General features: G+C 39.3%; 1 protein-coding gene across 1 annotated transcript in view; it reads left to right on the plus strand.

Annotated features, from left to right (window-relative positions):
- Positions 1-3,387: 3,387 nt before the first annotated feature.
- The window catches only part of mid1 (midline 1), a 96,960-nt gene continuing 78,047 nt past the window's right edge, over positions 3,388-22,300 (plus strand). The window contains exon 1 of the mRNA XM_034186442.1: positions 3,388-3,470. The gene's annotated coding sequence lies outside the window, so the exon portion shown is untranslated. The remainder of the gene's footprint in view (positions 3,471-22,300) is intronic.

Raw genomic sequence — 22,300 nt, forward strand, 5'->3', positions numbered from 1 at the left:
AGCAAGTTCTGCATTTCAAATAGCTCCCATATCAACCTCACAAATCCCAGACCTGGATAGATCCCTGACGTGTAATTCCAAGATTCTTGAGTGGATCTCTTCAACCCCAGGTCTTCATTTGCTGTCTGAAGTGCACCAGAGGAACATCCTAATCCCGACTGCTGTTTTGAGATTTTATTTTAAAACCAGACAGGATCACAAGGGCTGGGATATCCCTAAATTACCCCCAGTTAAGCCACTGAACATTGGACCTCTTTGAATTATCTTGTGCTTTGAAAACTTAAAAATTAAGATGGTCAGGTTATTTTTGAAGTTGATGCATTACTTCAAATGCATCAATATTTTTACATATAATTATGATGCATTGCTTCTATTATTGTACTTGCTGAAAAATCCACAAGTTTCAGTATATCTTGTGTATTTACAGCTTGCACACATTTACAAGGCTTGTTGGTTTAAAACAATAAAAACATGTTGTATTGTTTCAGAAAATATAATAGATGAAAGTAAATTTCAACATGTAGATCCACCTTGGATCTGCTGTGGCGACCCCGAGTGGCACCAAGAGAGCAGCCAAAGGGACTTACTGAATAATTACTGAAAACGGTCTGTCCTTAATGTTGATTTTGAGTGTATTATGTTGTGGAAATTGTGGAAAACGAGTGTTGAAGAAAGATGGTTTAGTTGATTTCAGCTCTTAGTGTTTGTATGTGGGTGTTTTTGTGGGAATGTGGATCTTTTAGGTCAGTTGTGCCTGTGGTTTTCATATTCCACATTTTATTGTAAATGTGTCATGCAGTGTGGCACTCTCTGTGGTCCGGCCCTGGTCTTAGCTTGGTCTCAACTCCCTATGCTCTTGGTGTTGTGTTGGTCTTGCTACACTCTGGTCTTGGTCATAACTTGATTTTGGTTTAAGTGGTCTTGACTACGCCTCTGCTCCAACAGCACCTAATTTCTTGGATGTTTTCTTGGGTCCAGTCTTTGTTCCTCAGGTCTCTAGATATGCTTGACACGTGTCATTAAAATGGACAGTACAGTATTAAAGAGGATAGTACACCTGAGAAAGTCTTTTGGCTAGACTGATGTCAACGGCAGGCAAAGCTGGCTGCAGGGGCCCCTGATTCAACGTCAAAGTATCAACAAGGTTGATGCCTGTGTTTCTATAGCATGGTTACGTCCCCTGTGGTGGTGGTATCCCATTGGCCATTTTTGATACCTACTACCCCAATTCCAATGAAGTTGGGAAATTGTGTAAAATGTAAATAAAAACAGAATACAATAATTTGCAAATCATTTTAAACATATATTCAATTGAATACAATTGAATACTCCTGCCCTCAGGAAAGAGGTACCGGTCCATCAAGGCCTGCACTCACCAACATGTTCTACCCAAGTGCAATACGGGTATTGAATGCACATTAGCCTACCTTCTGCACTATTCATTGCATTTATTTTTATAAAGGTGAATGCAATGAATAGTACAGACTTCTATTTATATACACCTACTGGCTCCTTTGTAAATACATGTATATATTCTTCATATATATATATATATATATATATATATATATTTACTTTTTACACCCTTGCACTACGGGAGTTGTCTTTTAATTTCATTGTACCTTGTGTATAATGACAATAAAAGTATTCTATTCTATTCTACAAAGACAATGTTAATGTTCAAACTGATAAACTTTATTGTTTATTGCAACACGTTTCAAAAAAGTTGGGACAGTGGTATGTTTACCACTGTGTTACATCACCTTGCCTTCTAACAACACTCAATAAGCTTTTGGGGAACTAAGGACACTAATTGTGAGTGTCATGATTGGGTGTAAAAGGAGCACCCCCAAAAGTCTCAGGCATTCACAAGCAAAGATGGGGCGAGAATCTCCACTTTGCGAGCAACTGCGTGAAAAAATATATCATATATATCTATATCATATCAGTATAGTAAAGTTATTAGTCCTTAATATCAGTATTGATATCAGCCCTCCCAAAAAATCTGTATCACTTGGGCTCTCTTTGATAATCCAACCCCTTTAATATATTTTCGTGATGTAAATACTGTAAAATGTGTTGTTTGATCCACATTTGTGATTTACCTCTGTATTTTCCCTATCCACCAGGTCGTTATTGTAAATAGGATTTTTTTCTTAATAACTTACCTGGTTAAATAAAGATGAAATTAAATTAAATAAATGTCTTTTCAATGGCTGTAGGTATGTTTTTATCAACCCAGTCTCATGGCAAGTCGTGATTCAGCAGCATGAAATATACATTAATGTATTGGTTTGTGATATTGTGACGAAAAGCGCCTCATTTTCGTCACGGCAGCACAAATTCATTCTCATTCATTCCGTGATGGCTGCAGGAAATTAAAAGTGAAGCGGGGAGGGGGGGTCAGGGTGGTTATGGTTAGGGTTGGGGGTAGGAGTAGGGTTAGTATTGTAATAGTGAGTTTAAAAAAACCCGTCATGAAAATTTGACTCATTTTGTGATGGGAGCATGAAAAAAATTTGAGACTGGGCTGGTTTTTATAAGTGTTACTCTGCTTAAAATGATCTAAGACAAGCAAAGTGGTTCTCCCATTAGTGCCATCTTCTGATGACGTTTGGCAGCTTTGTATGACCTTTTCTGACATTGACAGACTATTTTTTTTTTTTTATTAAAGGAGCTGGGGGGTTAAAAAAAAAGGAAATTCCTTTAGGTGAGTGGTGCTCTGGCAGAAATTATTGATAACCTTCACTTATTCAGTCTTACAAGGTCTACGCCCAATTCCTAACATATGATCTCATTACTGCAAGTACGGAATTGTGTTTTCAAACTGACTCATCTATCTTACAGAATGAGTTCTCATTAGGGAGGAGAAAACCAATTCTCCCGTGTTTAATACCCAGGTTTTCTTGCTGCTTTGTGCCTGCTGGCTGCTGTGGATCCGTGAGCCCGAGCCTTATTTTTCTCCGCTTGCTCTGTGGTTTTGTAACCCAATGGAGTTGCCCATGGCGACCGAGAGAAGCCATTTATCCCTATTATCTGATGCGGGCTTTCAATATATCACAAGCAGATCCTGGCTTAGACGCACTTTTTCCCTTCCTAACATGTCTTTGACAGTCAGTACTCCTGCCTGAAACGTTGGGAAGTGTCATTGCTGAGAAAAGGTGGGATATCACGGTTGCGGGCTCATTTTCATATTGGGATAATGACAGTGTCAGATCCCTAAAGGGTAAATATTCTGCTGCTACTGCTGCTCATGCGCTTGTGTAAACCTGTAGAGCAGCTAAGAAGCAGTGTCTGCTAGGTATGTGCACACACACACACACACAAAGGGGCGTGTACAGCAGACACCTACAACCTCCTGTCTCCCTTCTGTTTTACCTCAGGGGAAGAATCAGCTGCCTGACAGTCACGTTCTATTTCAGCCTTGTATTCACACGAGACGACACTCACCAGCAGCCATGGGGAAGCAGGTAAGGACAGACAAAGAAAGAAAAGAAACACATTTATCACAGTGATAGCCCAAAAACTTCTGATAGTCCAACATCGATCTGGCTGTTGTTCTACGGTAACGGAATTACAATCCGAGCAACTTTTTAATGGTAAGTTAAAGAACGTCCAGATTTTGCTGTCATTGTGATTCCGTTACCGTAGAATTGGCCTTAATTTATGTTTTCACTTGAATAACCACATGCGTAAATGTAATTAACTCCATTATACAGTACTGAGCTTTTATTTTATTTTATTTTATTTTATTTTTGCATGATAAATGCCGCAAAAATAATGAAAGGCAACAGAGGGCTGATTCTCACCCAGCATGCATTGCACACTGATTAATAATACAAGTTCAGATTGCGAATTATTAATGCTTATTGTCAGCAATACATACAGTGAGCTTGAAGGGGCCGTACGTAGTAGAGTCAGGTGTTTGTTTGTACTTTTCTACTATAAAGGACTTCATATGATAAATTCTTGTGATTTCATCATGAAGTTACTTGTGTCATCAACATGAGCTATTGATCGGCTCTCTAGCCAGATTGGTAGTAGAGATACTGTGTGTTTTTTTGGCTGTTTTACTTCACCTTGACCTTTGACTACTCTGCTCGAAACATTAAATGCCCAGAGATGTTAATCCAAGTAATATTCCCACCATTTGGTGAAAATCTGTCATTTTTTTCTTTTGTTTACACCATTTTTTTAGGTTTTTGTTCACTCACACACACACACACACACACACACACACACACACACACACACACACACACACACACACACACACACACACACACACACACACACACACACACCCCTTACTATACGGACACCAAAGTAATACTGCAAACTGATACTGCATTTAAACTCTAGATGTCTCTCTAAGTCAAGTCGTCACCTCAGATTTTGACGAATCACTTTGAGAGGAGCATTTTTACAGCCTCTTGAAGCCTTTTTATTAAAGATGTCATGAGGACCGGCCTAAATGTTCTCACTTCCCAAAATGGTCCTCACAAAACCTCTACCTGCGATAATCCTCACAAAGATAGCAGTACAAACTCTCCCCCCCCCCCCCCCCCCCCCCCCCCACACACACACACACACACACACACAACCACACACCCACATGTCATGTTGAGGAATTAATTTTTATTGATAATCATCTCATTGATAATTCTGCATTGGGCTGTTTACCTGTGAACAAAGCAGGTCACTAATCTGCAGAATGTTTTTAATTGTTTTTTTTCCTTCAATAAAATAGACAACATTCATTCATTATAACATTTTTACATTTCAAATAAGTTTTTTGTTTTTTTTTAACCAACACACTAAGCTCATTTCTTTTGGCTTTCCCTGTTTGAGTGAAGTCAGCCGCAGCTGATCGGGCATGTATCCACATGTTGATTTGGAACAGCTTTTACTCTAGGACCTAGCTTACACATGCATGAACATCATTTAGCAGAGGATAGCTCAACTGTTCTAGACTAATATGACCCAAAGAACAACTTGGGATATGTGCTAAAATGTCTCTCTGGGACAAACAGCCCAAAAATGACCATGCCCTTTTTTGTCCCGAGTGTTACTTCAAATACAGCTGTATTTTCTAGACACTCAGTATGTTCAGAATGACCAGTACATGTTTAGGAGGGTCATAGAAGAGTGTAAAATTTTTAATTTTGATATTTTAAGAGAAAACTGCTAGAAGATATCAGGTTAAACGACCTACATACAGTCTGAAATCACCACATATTTAGTAACTTAAACTTTCTGGGCTATTGGCTGTTTGGAAATTTCCCCCAATAATCCGTGGCAGCGTGGTGGATTAGTGGTTAGCACTCTTGCCTCACAGCAAGAAGGTCATGGGATCGATTCCCACCTGTGGCCTTTCTGTGTGGAGTTCGCATGTTGTTTGCGTGGGTTTCCTCCCACATTTAAAAGACATGCAGGTCAGGTGAATTGGAAACTTTATAATTGTCAACGTGGTCTCCCTTGCAAAAGAGGTCTTGATCTCAATGGGACTAACCTGCTTAAATTAAAAAATGTAAACATGTAAGAGGATTAGAGCTTAAATCAAAACCCACCTTTTCAGAGCTGCTTTTACTGTTTGATCTTTTTGTGTTTTCTTTTTGTTTTGCTTTGTTTTGTAACCTGTAAAGTGTCTTTTGAGCATTGTTAAAAGTGCTATATAAATAAAATGTATTATTTTTTATTATTAGCTACTGTTGTCTGCTAAAGAAACAAGTTTGGTTTTGTATTTTTCACTTTAAATCAATATTTCATTGTTAACAGTATGACTGAAAATAATAAAAACATCATTATATTTGGCAAATGTTTGTTTTCTTTGTGTGCAGTAATAAGGTGACCCACTTATTTTACTTAAAATATCAAAATACAAATTTTACACGTTTCTCTGACTCTGCCAAACATGTTCTGGTCATTCTGAACATTTTGAGTACCTTGGAAAATCTATAGCTGCTGCAGTTTAGAAAATACTGCTGTATTTGAAGTAACACTTGGGACGAAAAAGGGCTGGGTCATTTTCGGGCTGTTCTTCCTGAATAGAGATTTTAGCACATATCCCAAGTTGTTCACTGGGGTCATATTAGTCTAGAACAGTTGAGCTATCCTCTGCTAAATGATCAAATCAAATCAAATCAATTTTATTTATATAGCGCCAAATCACAACAAACAGTTGCCCCAAGGCACTTTATATTGTAAGGCAAGGCCATACAATAATTACGGAAAAACCCCAACGGTCAAAACGACCCCCTGTGAGCAAGCACTTGGCGACAGTGGGAAGGAAAAACTCCCTTTTAACAGGAAGAAACCTCCAGCAGAACCAGGCTCAGGGAGGGGCAGTCTTCTGCTGGGATTGGTTGGGGCTGAGGGAGAGAACCAGGAAAAAGACATGCTGTGGAGGGGAGCAGAGATCAGTCACTAATGATTAAATGCAGAGTGGTGCATACAGAGCAAAAAGAGAAAGAAACACTCAGTGCATCATGGGAACCCCCCAGCAGTCTAAGTCTATAGCAGCATAACTAAGGGATGGTTCAGGGTCACCTGATCCAGCCCTAACTATAAGCTTTAGCAAAAAGGAAAGTTTTAAGCCTAATCTTAAAAGTAGAGAGGGTGTCTGTCTCCCTGATCTGAATTGGGAGCTGGTTCCACAGGAGAGGAGCCTGAAAGCTGAAGGCTCTGCCTCCCATTCTACTCTTACAAACCCTAGGAACTACAAGTAAGCCTGCAGTCTGAGAGCGAAGCGCTCTATTGGGGTGATATGGTACTATGAGGTCCCTAAGATAAGATGGGACCTGATTATTCAAAACCTTATAAGTAAGAAGAAGAATTTTAAATTCTATTCTAGAATTAACAGGAAGCCAATGAAGAGAGGCCAATATGGGTGAGATATGCTCTCTCCTTCTAGTCCCTGTCAGTACTCTAGCTGCAGCATTTTGAATTAACTGAAGGCTTTTCAGGGAACTTTTAGGACAACCTGATAATAATGAATTACAATAGTCCAGCCTAGAGGAAATAAATGCATGAATTAGTTTTTCAGCATCACTTTGAGACAAGACCTTTCTATTTTTAGAGATATTGCGTAAATGCAAAAAAGCAGTCCTACATATTTGTCTAATATGCGCATTGAATGACATATCCTGATCAAAAATGACTCCAAGATTTCTCCCAGTATTACTAGAGGTCAGGGTAATGCCATCCAGAGTAAGGATCTGGTTAGACACCATGTTTCTAAGATTTGTGGGGCCAAGTACAATAACTTCAGTTTTATCTGAGTTTAAAAGCAGGAAATTAGAGGTCATCCATGTCTTTATGTCTGTAAGACAATCCTGCAGTTTAGCTAATTGGTGTGTGTCCTCTGGCTTCATGGATAGATAAAGCTGGGTATCATCTGCGTAACAATGAAACTTTAAGCAATGCCGTCTAATAATACTGCCTAAGGGAAACATATATAAAGTGAATAAAATTGGTCCTAGCACAGAACCTTGTGGAACTCCATAATTAACCTTAGTCTGTGAAGAAGATTCCCCATTTACATGAACAAATTGTAATCTATTAGATAAATATGATTCAAACCACCACAGCGCAGTGCCATTAATACCTATGGCATGCTCTAATCTCTGTAGTAAAATTTTATGGTCAACAGTATCAAAAGCAGCACTGAGGTCTAACAGAACAAGCACAGAGATGAGTCCACTGTCTGAGGCCATAAGAAGATCATTTGTAACATTCACTAATGCTGTTTCTGTACTATGATGAATTCTAAAACCTGACTGAAACTCTTCAAATAGACCATTCCTCTGCAGATGATCAGTTAGCTGTTTTACAACTACCCTTTCAAGAATTTTTGAGAGAAAAGGAAGGTTGGAGATTGGCCTATAATTAGCTAAGATAGCTGGGTCAAGTGATGGCTTTTTAAGTAATGGTTTAATTACTGCCACCTTAAAAGCCTGTGGTACATAGCCAACTAATAAAGATAGATTGATCATATTTAAGATTGAAGCACTAATTAATGGTAGGGCTTCCTTGAGCAGCCTGGTAGGAATGGGGTCTAATAGACATGTTGATGGTTTGGAGGAAGTAACTAATGAAAATAACTCAGACAGAACAATCGGGGAGAAAGAGTCTAACCAAATACCGGCATCACTGAAAGCAGCCAAAGATAACGATACGTCTTTGGGATGGTTATGAGTAATTTTTTCTCTAATAGTTAAAATTTTATTAGCAAAGAAAGTCATGAAGTCATTACTAGTTAAAGTTAAAGGAATACTCGGCTCAATAGAGCTCTGACTCTTTGTCAGCCTGGCTACAGTGCTGAAAAGAAACCTGGGGTTGTTCTTATTTTCTTCAGTTAGTGATGAGTAGTAAGATGTCCTAGCTTTACGGAGGGCTTTTTTATAGAGCCCTCTAAATGATCTGCATACATGTCTCAGGTAGGTGCTCTACTATTTGATGCCTGATTCCTGATGTTTTATTCCTTTTATTTATTTTATTCCTTTTACTTATTTATGTTTTAAATTTTTTGTTGTGTTTTTAATCTTAATTCATTTTATTCTGCCTTTCAAATGATGTGATGATTGTGAAGCGCCTTGAGGCAACTAGCTGTGATTTGGTGCTATATAAATTAATAAATTTGACATTTGAATTTGATTTGATCACACATATAACACTGGCAAAAGTCTTAAACAGTATTTTAAAAATGTTTTTCTCCATCATCGTGTCAAAAATTAAAGAAATATCAAGACATTACTATCAGCATTGCCACAGTTACTTTGAAAAGTTATTTATTAGTTACTTTTTACAGTTACATTTACTTTATAAAGTTACTTCATTAGCAGCTGTGGACAACTTCTCAGCAGCTGCTGAATGTAACTAATAAAGTAATTAGTAATCTGACTCAGTGACTTTTAAGAGTGAGTACTCGGAAAATTATTAGTTCCTTTCCTGATTACTCAATCTTAAGAGTAACCAAGTTAAATTATTAGTTACAAGTTGTCAGCAGCCGCTAATGAAGTAACTGTATAAAGTAACTAAAAAAGTAACTTTTCAAAGTAACTGTGGTAACACTGATTACTATTAAAACAAAAATTGAAGATGTGGATTTTCTTCGATTTTATATATGACACAGTCTAATAAGTTTAAAACAACATTGCAGAAGTCAAACTACTGTTTGGTAGGTACTTTCTTTTTGGTACTTTTAGGTACTTTTGTACCTTTGAAGTTCCAACACAATCCAATTTTTTTGTTTTTTTCAAAAGTTTTAACATTTGCACAGCACATGATGTGTGCGTGTCGAGCACACGCTGGTTTGTGCACAAACAGAAGACATCACTTCATGCATAATATGTTAGATATTTGTGTTTCTCGGTGAGAAGGATGTGTCACCAAAAAGAGAAAAAGCAGTAAGAAAGAAAGGAAAAACCAGTTCAGCCCTGTTTGCACATGCATCATATCTGCTGACGGCTGAATAAAAGCCTGAGATATCGCATTCAAAATCAAACATCAACTTGGCAAATTATTCAAGTGAAAAGCAAAAAAAAAAAAAAAAGAAAAACAACCATGTGGTCTTTCTTGTGCATGAAGTGAACGGGTTGTTGTCGTAGTCAGTTTTTTGAGTGGAATTTTTCTTTTCCTGGGAACTGAAGCAGCTTGGGTTTGTTCTAAGGAGGTGTCACAGCGCCAAATAACTGTGGACAGCAAACTCTGCTCAATTCATTCTGTTTTTTTTATTGCTTTCTTTCGTGCAAAGCATCTGTTTGTGCTATTGCTCTGAAATGTAGAACTGACTTCAGGTCCAGATTTAAACTCAAATCCATCTTGGACTTTAATCTCATTCCATCCTCCTTTGTCACACAAGCAGGTGGGGATGCACGTCTCAGTTTTAAAATCCACTCCAAAGAGTGTGAATCATGGATTTGCCTCACTGTGTGTGTGTGTGTGTGTGTGTGTGTGTGTGTGTGTGTGTGTGTGTGTGTGTGTGTGTGTGTGTGTGTGTGTGTGTGTGTGTGTGTGTGTGTGTGTGTGTGTGTGTGTGTGTGTGTGTGCGTTCAATCTTTGGTCCTAATTATAAACAAAACATTTCCCTCTCGGGTCAGCGGTGCCAGTTCCGTCAGCAGCTGGGAGTTCTCCAGGACCAGTTGTTGTGACAGGACGAGAGCCGATGCTGTTTCAGCGCCGGCGTCAGAGCCAATCACCATGACTGGTCCTGGTGTGAGCGTGCATGTGGTGTGAGCGTGCATGTGGGGAACAGCTGTGGAGTGCCGCTGAAAGGTTTGCACATTTCTGGGGTGCAAACGTTTGCTGTTTATCTGCAATTACTGTTTTTGGCCCCCGATGCAATGTGTGTAAACAGGCCCAAAGGGTTGGAAATTACAGCGCTGTTAGCGATTATTAAAATACAACAATTAAGATTTAGCATGTAATAGTACAGGTAAGTCTTTTTGTTCCTCTGCATTTTTACATGCTTATCTGTGAATATTGCATTCTGATTGGCTGAGTAATTCCCCGTACAGCCTGTGGATTCACGCCCTTTGCCAAAGCTGATGTTTTCACTCAGGCCTGTTTTTTATTTGTGTGTCGCCAAGATTACTCAAAAACCCATGACACTTTGTGTTGCTGTGAAACATTTACCAACAAAGAACTTGTTCAGTTTTAAAATCATGTGCATTAATGGACATGTTGTGTGTAGTATGTCAATTATAGAGAGTTATGGAATTGGACCATATGGACCATATGGGAATTTTGGTGCTTTGCTAGACTTCCGTAGGTGCGCAAACTCAGAAGCATTGTTTTTAGTTGCACACTTTTCTCACATTTCAGAGGAATTTCATACATAACCCTAAACCTTTTAAGAGAAATTGATTAGCAAGGTTGCTAGGCAGCTAAGACAACATCTTGGTGGCTTGTTTTTAATGTAGAAGCCTTCAGCGCCCTTCCAGAAGTAAAAGCCAGTGTCATATAATGTGTGGAATATGCATGGAATATAGGGAATGTGCTCTACTAACACACAAACACACACACACACACACACACATATATATATATATATATATATATATATGGAGTGTCAAACAGAATGAAATTGTTGGATCTTAAATGGTAATCGCAATCGCTGTCAGAAACATGTAGGAGGCTTGAGAGGTAACGAGGTGTCTTCCTCAGGATTTGTTGCAATCAATGCTGTAAGTGCCTAGAATGAAGGACCGGCCAATTCACCAGTTTGTACACATGACAGTGGTAAGTGGTAAAGGTGCACCTGTGGCATAACTGATTGCTGAGTGGTGTGGTGTGTCAAGTTTGGTGAGAATCCCCTTTGATGCCATTTTAAAGACTGGGTCGCCACAGTCAGAGGATGGATGGTTATTTTTACAAGAGTAAAGTGAAGGAATCCGGCAGCACGGTGGCTTAGTGGTTAGCACTGTTGCCTCACAGCGAGAAGGTCGTGGGTTCAATTCCCGTGGCCTTTCTGTGTGGAGTTTGCATGTTCTCCCCGTGTTTGCGTGGGTTTCCTCCGGGTGCTCCGGTTTCCTCCCACATCCAAAGACATGCAGGTTAGGTGGATTGGACTCTTTAAAATTGTCCATAGGTGTGTGTGGGTGTGTCTGTGTTTGTTTGTCTATTTGTGGCCCTGTGATGGACTGGCGTCCTGTCCTGGGTGTACCCCGCCTCGCGCTCTATGACTGCTGGGATAGGCTCCTGCCCCCTGCAACCCTTAATTGGACTAAGTGGTAGAAGATGGATGAATGAAAGTGAAGGAATCCTTGTATTGGTACAGAAAACCAAGTCTAGCTTTGATTTTTCAGAAATTATCGATGTGGCTGTTAAATGATGGAGATGAATCCAACTGGAACCTAACAGGAGCTGAGAAACTCCAGTGCTGAGCCATCAGCACTGATGATCTTGGGGGATGTTTTGATTTTTATGGCCAACTAGCATATATTTTATCTTCTTGGTGAGAATCAGGTGGAGGCTGTGTAAAAAAAACTGCTCAATGGGAGAAAAGCTTAATGAAGAGTAGACGCAGCAGAGACAATTAAAGGGCCAGCTGAATATGTGGTGGTACTGCCACCACCATGCTTCACTGTAGCGATGGTGCCTGGTGTTGTCTGACATTCACACCAAAGAGTTCAATCTTTGTCTCATCAGACCAGAGAATTTTGTTTCTCATGGTCTGAGAGTCCTTCAGGTTACTTTTGGAAAACTCCAGGTGTGCTGCCATGTGCCGTTTACTCAGGAGTGGCACCTGTCTGGCCACTCTACCATACAGGCCTGATTGGTGGATTTCTGCAGAGATGATGGTTGTCCATCTCTAAGGTCTCCTCTCTCCAGAGAGGAATGCTGGAGCTCTGACAGAGTGACCATCGGGTTCTTCGTCACCTCCTTGACTAAGGCCCTTCTCCCCTGATCACTCAGTTTAGATGGCTGCCAGCTCTAGGAAGAGTCTTGGTGGGTCTGAACTTCTTCCATTTATGGATGATGGAGGCCAGTGTGCTCATTGAGACCTTCAAAGCAGCAGAAATGTTTCTGTACTCTTCCCCAGATCTGTGCCTTGAGACAATCCTGTCTCAGAAGTCTACAAACAGTTGCTTTGTCTTCATGCTTGATTTGTGCTCTGACATGCACTGTCAACTGTGGGACCTTATATGTAGACAGGTGTGTGTCTTTCCAAATCATGTCCATCCAACTGAATTTACCCCAGGTGGACTCCAGTTAAGCTGTAGAAACATCTCAAGGATGATCAGTGGAAACAGGATGCACCTGAGCTTGTTTTTTAGCTTCATGGCAAAGGCTGTGAATACTTGTGTACACGTGATTTTTTTTTTAATAAATGTGCAAAAAAAAGTTTGTCATATTGTCATTATGGGGTATTGTGTATAGAATTTTAAGGCAACAAAAAAAATTGTCCTTTTTAGAATATGGCTGTAGCATAAGAAAATATGGAAAAAGTGAAGTGCTGTGAATACTTTCTGGATGCACTGTACATGATGTTTTCAGTCTTCACCTACTGGATGTGATCAGAAAAATAACAGAGCTGGCAAACCAGCTGGTGAACAATCAATAAAATGATAAAGCACAGCTATAAATGTATTACTGAGGCAAAAGCCCATATAAAATACATATACAAAATATGTACAATATGTAAATAGTTTCCCCTCAAAGTCTAGATAGAGCTCATCAACACATGTCGGCGGTGATTGTGAGGTGGATGCGGATTGTGGAACTTTTTTTACCCACTGGGAGTGACAAGGGTTGCAAGATGTTCTCCAGAGCAATGACTCAGACACACGTGTAAAGCTCCACAAACATTTTACTTGGCAGTTTTACAATTAGTTTCAACAGTCAGTGTTTAATGGGGCAGGCTTTTTTTAAAAAAAAGTTGGTGTAAAGTATACCCTGCACACACATCTAATAAATGTATTTGTTGGACAAGTATGACTGTATTACATGGTGTTTTAGTGAAGTGATCATGACATCAGTTATACCACAAAATGACAGATGATTAGTTGATTGACAAAAGCTTTCAATCGCCTCGCTCAGCTTTTGTGTTTGTGGAGATATTCTGCAAAATGTGTTTTTTTGGACGACATTCAGCTTGACCTTTGATTTGCTCCAAGTGTTAATCATCTAGAGACCCTTGCTCAAGGAATATTCACACCACATTTTGATGAAAATTTGCTCACACATTTCTGAGTTATTTGCACATGGACACATGCAACCAATTTTAGAACAAACATAGACAAATAAGGCAAAACCAGGATGCAAGACTGAACACACAAAACAACCTGGTAATGTCTTTGTACAAGGGATAAAGAGGAGAGCGGATGCAGGTGTGTGATCAGATGACTCAGCGGGCGGTTGAAGAAGGTGTGGTATAGCATGCGGGGACCTCAGCAGAGTCTGAGAGATTGATGCTTTTCAAAATAAAATTCTGAAAACTGAACATTTATGACAGGAGAGGGATTTTTGATGTTTCAGTCAATTTTTCAAGATGTTTTCAGGAAATCACCATATCATTTATTGGAATGATAAAGTTTAACAAAAGAAAAATCACATTTTTGGTCTTGTTCAAAACACAGGTGTGAATTCTGGATTTTTTCCCATAGGGCAAATAGTTGCTTTATTGGGGGAAAAAAAGAAAAGGTAAACAAAGCCAAGCATATTTCATGTCAGACAGTCAAACCAGGGTATTTATTCCCTATTTAAAATTTGACAGACTTACTGGGGTTAGTACGGTTAGTCTTTTAACCAATATTCATGTCTGCACCTCCACTGTGGCATCAATGGGTTGAATGTGGAGGTGTTCCCACATATGTAAATTAACGTATGCAACATTTAAACCATATCAATCAATCAATCAATCAACTTTTTTCTTGTATAGCGCCAAATCACAACAAACAGTTGCCCCAAGGCGCTCCACATTGCAAGGCAAGGCCATACAATAATTATGAAACACAGTCTACGTCTAAAGCAACATAACCAAGGGATGGTCCAGGGTCACCCGATCCAGCCCTAACTATAAGCCTTAGCGAAAAGGAAAGTTTTAAGCCTAATCTTAAAAGTAGAGAGGGTATCTGTCTCCCTGATCTGAATTGGGAGCTGGTTCCACAGGAGAGGAGCCTGAAAGCTGAAGGCTCTGCCTCCCATTCTACTCTTACAAACCCTAGGAACTACAAGTAAGCCCGCAGTCTGAGAGCGAAGCGCTCTAATAGGGTAATATGGTACTATGAGGTCCCTAAGATAAGATGGGACCTGATTATTCAAAACCTTATAAGTAAGAAGAAGAATTTTAAATTCTATTCTAGCATTAACAGGAAGCCAATGAAGGGAGGCCAACACGGGTGAGATATGCTCTCTCCTGCTAGTCCCCGTCAGTACTCTAGCTGCAGCATTCTGAACCAACTGAAGGCTTTTTAGGGAACTTTTAGGACAACCTGATAATAATGAATTACAATAGTCCAGCCTAGAGGAAACAAATGCATGAATTAGTTTTTCAGCCTCACTCTGAGACAAGACCTTTCTGATTTTAGAGATATTGCGTAAATGCAAAAAGGCAGTCCTACATATTTGTTTAATATGTAGGACTGCTCGATTTTCAAAATATCAGGTACTGTTGGATTCTTTGGATTAGAGCCCGACCAATATGGATTGTTTGAGGCCGATGCCGATAACGATATTTGGATGAAAAAAATGCAGATAATCACTAAATCGGCTGATTTGCTGATAGCCGATAAATCAGCCGATATTATTATTATTATTATTTTTAATGAATAAGATGTTCTGTTTTGGACCCGTATTGATCATATTGATTAACTTTATAACAGAAAAGAATTTTCAAGTTCAAAAAATGCAAAAATGTAATTGGAGCAGTTAGGGGGCTATTCAAACGGGCCAACTAAGATATCACCCCTGAAAGTGATCTTTGCCATATCACGTGAGGTAAATCTGCCCTATGATTGGATTTTGGAAAACCATGTGACGGAGAACCAATTCCGATTGGACACTCACATTGCGCACGTCATCACACATCTGCTATGAGGAGTACCAAGATGGCCGATGGTGGATCGAAAGTCCACGGAGTTAACTTTTCAGCAAAAAAAAAAGTAAGTTTCTGTCTCATATCATTAAAAAGTCATTTACAATTTAGTAAAGCTTGGTCCCAGCCTTCGTATACGGCGTCGGCCCGAGAGGGTTAATGGCGAATGGCAGTAATTCCCAGAACCCTTCTGGACAACCAGTGAATCTGAATGTTTCAACCTCTTAGCAGTAAATGAAAGTTTTTCATGCTAGAAATAAGGTCTACACAATGTGGGCTTAATAAAAAGCGTGACCTATGCAATGAAGCACATTTGACACATTACTACATAAACTGAGTTAATCAAACTGAGTTGAACTGAAACGGGAGAAATGTGGGGTGAATGTAATCGCAAAGTTATTACAAACAACATCCTTTTAAACTTACTTGTATGCTTTTGTCAGCCGATCAGTGCAGTGTGACGGCGAACTACAGGGGCTGGTGATGAACACATTTAAGCAGGGGTGTAAGCAGCTCTCAGTTGAATGGAGTCAGAGCTCCATCTACTGGACAAATTGCACAAACTGCACGGACATTTTACATTGCCGACACAAACATTATTTCAGTAACTGTTCTGTTTATGAGAAATTATCGGCGTTCTATCGGCAAAATTTCGGTTGATAGTGAGTACTATGAAAAGGGCTTATATCGGCCGATAATATTGGCCGGCTGATATATCGGTCGGGCTCTACTTTGGATCACGCTGAGTTCATTGCCTCCTGTTTTGTCAATTTACCTCATACCCAACCCAGTCTCATCGCAGTTTGTGGCGGAATTACGAAAAGTACATTAATCTATGGGTTCCTGCTGGTTGCACAGAAATAAGGCACTTTTCGTGACAGGAGCACGAAATGTTCGGTGACAATCTGGGGGTGCTATGGTTAGGGTTAGGGGAAGGTAGACACTTGTGCTATGATCATGATTAGACTTAGGAGAAGGAGAAGACTATAAATAGCAAAAATGGGGCACTTTTTGTGATGGGGCATGCAAAAACACGTGAGACTGAGCTGTCATAATAGATGTTCTGCCATATTGGATTTTATGGAAAAGTCAAAAGATTAAAAATTGGCAAAGTTGGTCTTCAAGGCAAGCCTCATAATGCTAGATGTATGGCTGTTTGAGTTTTCAAAGAGTTCATTGGTAACAGCCAATTGAATTTAATGTGCCAAATAGGATGCAAGGTCATATCTCAGCAACAATTTCATCTATTGAAAACCAACTTTCGTAAATGGGCATGTTACCCCATTGTGAGGATGCACTAAGAATTTGTTGTCATTTAACCTCTAGGGGGTGCTGCTGTGATCTGTGGGGAATGTTGATGAGATGTTTTAGAGATGACCACTGGGATAACTCCTTGTGGGTGCTTCTGAAAGTCAGCAGGAGATGCTTGACCACAAGTTGCTTTGTTTACGCAGAAGTGGATGAGGATGTGTTGTAGTGATGTGCATTCGCAAATAGCGCTGCACCGCAAACAAACTCGCTGAAATGAAATGTAACAAACCGTCCTGCAAACATGGAATAATGCTGTTAAACCTCAGTGCAAAATTCAGAATTGTTCAGGCTTGGCAGAGCAATGTGTTTTTTGGATGCCCTTACAGTGTATTTCATCAATTTGAGCAGAAATGAAAACACTGAAACATGCCCGCTCATAACACTGTGCAGCTGAAGAATACCTTTTTATTTATTTATTTATTTTGAAAACCATGGATGCCTCTGCAAGAAAAGCACATGTTTCAGCTGCTTTTATCCTCCAGAGGACAAGCTGCAAAGGCCAGCGGTGAGAAATGTGTCCTGCACTCGCTGTGCGGCAGGAATGTTATGTTGACATGAAGATGAAGTGTAAGGAGATATTTTGTCAGGCTCTGGCAAAAGCAAAAAAACAGATCATCTGTGGTGTGCCTGTAATGCAGCAAACCTCGTGTAATTTTTATGTTTAGAACAGGAGCGCTTTTCATTGTTGGCGTGGAGTGCATCACCCTCAACGCTGCCAAAACTGCAGAATGAATTCCGAGCAGATAGCAATTTGAGAACATCCCTCAGCGCTAGATGAAGCCCAGATCTTAACAGCTGGCCTCATGTTGGGGTTTGACACTCTCGTTAGACACATGAATGCATCACGCCACAGATGTGCAGATGTCTCCCAACAATTTTTGGTGTGCAGCGGGACGGTTGAACACTGACAGACGGTAGTCAGTGAGAAACATTTAGCTCCTCTGCTTCTTCTGTGTAGGACAGGTCACACGCAGAACAAGACGGTGCATTTGGGAGCTGAGCGTAAGGTGGGAAACGTCACTAACACCATCTGATCAGAAGTGTTGGTGGTGAGGAGATAAAGATATAAGACTGTTCTCAGATACCTCGTGGGTCTTTTAGAAGCTGGAAACAATTATAGACTTCTGCAAGCAGCAAAGAATGCAGTGGTCTCCCACCGCACCCTTTTTAGAAGAAGGATACATTTTTTTGAGGAAAGAAAAAATGAAAGCCAAGACTACAGGATGTGGTGTGGATAAACATAACGCATGACCTTACTTTCCCAAAACTCTTTCGCTGTTTAATTTCATGGAGGAAAAAGGTACAGCATGTCATTGTGTGGCCGTCAACAATTCAGCATGATTCATTTTCTTGTTTACTTTTGTCCATATGTTTAACTGTTGCAACACTGTGCAAATGTTTTAGGCACACTCAGTGTACTTAAAAGACCTTTCTGTAAAATATCTTCTTTTGAATGCTCTGGTTTTTATACATGGGGTCACACCGCGGGTCAAGTATAGATCCACATGTCGATTCGACACTTCCTGATACAATCCCAGGTGTATGGGAAGCCGGGGCAGGGTGGATCAGAATTGTTGTTTGTGGCAGCATAAAGACATGCATAGGGTTAGGTCATTCTATTGTGGATTTAATACAGCAAGTTATTGTTTATAAGGCTGTGTTATTTATTTCTCCCCAAGTGTAATTTACAGGTTTTAAAATCGAGTTTAAAGTTTTTGATTCACTGTGACCCGGACACTAATTCATGGGGCAGAGTGAATCAACTTAGCATATAATGAAAAAACATAATTATAAAGATTTCTTCAACATTATTAAATATATGCTGATGCATATAAAAACTACAGTATAATTCAGCAAACCAGCTATGTAATGTGTGAGTGTCTTATATAGTGATGTAAGTCCTTTAGAAACTATTATAAATACAAACTGTCATAATTTCTGTTCAAATGTGAAAACTGTTGTTTATATACACAAATTATAGAAATAATTCATAGAAATATAAATGTATAAACTTCAACAAGTAATACTTGTCATCCCCTTGATACTGGGGCTTAGTAAAACACTTTCTAGACTGATTCACTGTGCTCCAATTCACTGTGACCCGGGTGCATGTGACACACATGAGTCATGTTAACAAATAGTTGATAGTCTGGAGAAGACATAATACATGCTCATCAGTTGGATGGGGTACTCTTCTAACTAATAACAATTTTTTGGGCCACCTTTCCTCTGTTATGAGAAATAAATACAAAGAGAATGACATCCACAAAATTTACTTTTGATATAAAAAACTGACTTAATTTGCCACTTAAGTTTAACCCTTAATGTATCCAAAAACAAAACACTAATTTATAAGGGGGATGTCCTTATGCACAAAAATATGGCATAACTGCTGCAAATATATATGTAGGTTTTCATATATAGCTACTGATTTACTGTGCCCTGTGATTCACCGTGCCCCGGTTTCCCCTACGTGGAGAATGGGACATGGGTGCCCTTGGACAAGGATCCTTCTGCTTGGGAGGCTGTTGCACTAAGTGTTTGCACCACCTTGTCCCATGAATATTAACCACAAAAAAAAAAGTAAAATAGACTATGTCGGTTGTTTTAGGTGTCACTGTAATTCACCATAAAATAATTTGTTGGACCATCTTAATATAGTGCGTCAGTGACACCACATTGAATTAGGTTGATCCAAATGAACTTAAGTTGCAATATTTAGGCCAACTTGTTAACTTAATTTGGACAAACATCAATCAAAGCAATTTATTTAGATTTTTGTCCGTTTTAGTGTACAATAATGATAATTCTAACAATTAATTATTCAAACTGTGCCCTGGTAACTTTCTTTTTGTTGTCATAGACTAGGCAGGAGACCAACAAAGAAATCAAGTAAAAAAAATAAATAAATTGAAAAATCATCTTACAGGAATAATTTCTTTCATGAAGAAGAAAAATGTTTTTGTTTTTTTTGTTTTTTTGTTTGTTTGTTTTTTATTTGTTTTGTTGGGAGGAGGTATGGGTGTTTGCATATTTTAAATTCAAATTCTCTGTTGAATTAAAAAACAAACAAGCGGCCAACATTTGAATCCAGATTCTTGAGTTTCTGCATATTACAACTAGTTTTCTATTTGTTCTGCAAAAGCAGACCCTCTGACCCCTAACTGGAGTAAACGGGTATAGAAAATAGATGAATGAATGCAAAAGCAGAAACTCCAGAAGATCACAATGTTCAGAGCAGCATTTATTTATTTATTTATTTTATTTATTTATTTATTGTTAAGCGTGTCAGTAGCATGGCCAAAGCAGAGGGTCACCGTTTTGAGTCTGGTCTGCTTGAGGTTTCTTCCTCAAATCACCAGAGGGAGTTTTTCCTTACCACTGTCACCTGTGTGCTTGCTCTGGGGGTTGGTAAGGTTAGACCATACTTCTGTGAAGTGCCTTGGGGCAACTTTGTTTTGATTTGGGGCTATATAAATGAAATAAAATGAATTGAATTTGACATGAGTTCAAAATTAAGCTTGTGTAGCCATGGGGACCAACATTTTTTGGGTGGGGGAAATTGGCCTTTGGAACTTTAAAATACATTTAGGAACTACTACCACTACAGTAAGACATCCCACCCAGTTGTTAGGAAGTATAAAAAGGCATCCTTCTCTCTCACTCTCTCTGTGGTGGTGGTGGTGGTGGTGGTGTGTGTGTGTGTGTGTGTGTGTGTGTGTGTGTGTGTGTGTGTGTGTGTGTGTGTGTGTGTGTGTGTGTGTGTGTGTGTGTGTGTGTTGGGGGGGTAGATTTTGTTTGGGTTTATTTTTATTATTATTGTTACCATATTTCAGTTGTGCCAGTTAAAATGATTCTGTTACTCATTTCCTGGCGCATACAAGAGGCTAACAAAGGATTCTGGTGTTGGCTGAACTTTAAAAGCTGTTGCACATTCAGATGGAAAGATTCAATTCCAGGTCAGCGCTCACAACAGATGTATATGTTGTGTCAACCAGTCTTAACACAGACTCATGTATATTGCATGAGTTTCTACTCAGCAAGTCTATGATGGAAAAACATATTCATGAATAATGTTATTTTATGACAGTTTATATATACACACACACATGTATAAATCACTAAATTGAGCATCACGTTAGTTCTGGCAGGCCAAGAAGTCAAGTTCAGCCCAGGTCAGCTGACAGCTCAGTCGCCTCCCTCATACACTTTGAATTGGCCTGTGGGGGGCACAGCTAACCAAAAAGTTGGCTTTGATAACCATTAATCACATAACTTAAAAGTTATCTTTTATAATGCTAAATCGATAAACTGCTAAATAATTATCTTAATACAGATGACCGATAACTATTAGTATTGATTTGGATGCGGCCACATCAGATTACACTGTCGGCTTCTGATAAACCAGTTTCACTTTAAGCGCAGCAGGGGCTGCTGGGTAAATTCAAGGATCACAAACACAAAGAACACACAAAAATTAATGAATAAAAAATAAAACCCCAAACACTGTCATCATCTTTCAAAAGCAGTAAAACACAGAAGTCACAGTTTATCTCGATATTAGATACACCGTCATTTACGAACTAAAAGCTGCCGCGGTTTTTTCGCATGCTTTGAACCCTGCGGCTTAAACAACTGAAATGCAACCATTAACTCATTGATTGGCAGAGTAAAATACACGTAGTAAGTATAAAGTCTTACCTGTTAGTTTCAGTGGGATTCATCTGAATAAATTATCCACATAAAGCGTCCTTTTTTAAAAATCCAAAACAGTGTCTAAATGTGAAGAAAAGTCCCTCTGTACAAAGCTGCGCCGTGAGAGCTCCTCTCCCCCACCGAGTCTTGGCGATTAATTTACAGCCACAAAGAAATAAAATAATGTTAAAATTATTCCTTTTTGTGTGTCTCTAGCGGACTCACTTACTGTAACGTCCAAGTGAACCTGAACTACACTACCCACAATGCTCCCTGCGTTGACTGGCCAATCACATTTTGCACTTAATGATGACATCATCAGCAAGTGACAGGCAGCTAGTCTGCTACAAACACACAACAGCCGGACTAAAATGTTTGATTTTAGGGTTTTTGACAGTTAAACTTTGCTCACTTTACCAGCAAAAAAAAAAGTTATTGGACTGAAAGTTATTGGAACTAAATTTGTTGGAAGATAATTGGTTTGATGATGGTTTTAAAACTTATCTGAAAAGCTAATCTGATAGTAAAAACATTAGCTTCGGTAATGATCTGTTATCGGATTAGCCAAACTGTGCCCACCACTGGAACTGGCACATTCTTTATAGAGCACCATATGTAACTGCCACGGCTGGCATAGCTGATCCACCACAAGTTTCATTAACACACACATATACACCCTGACTCCTCCTGTTTTTCTTTATTTGTTGTTCAGCTTGCTGTCGTTGTGTTGTCTCTGCTGCCGGCGCCGTTTTGTTC

The sequence above is a fragment of the Thalassophryne amazonica genome, chromosome 14 (assembly GCF_902500255.1).
Source record: "Thalassophryne amazonica chromosome 14, fThaAma1.1, whole genome shotgun sequence".
In the NCBI taxonomy this organism is placed as follows: domain Eukaryota; kingdom Metazoa; phylum Chordata; class Actinopteri; order Batrachoidiformes; family Batrachoididae; genus Thalassophryne; species Thalassophryne amazonica.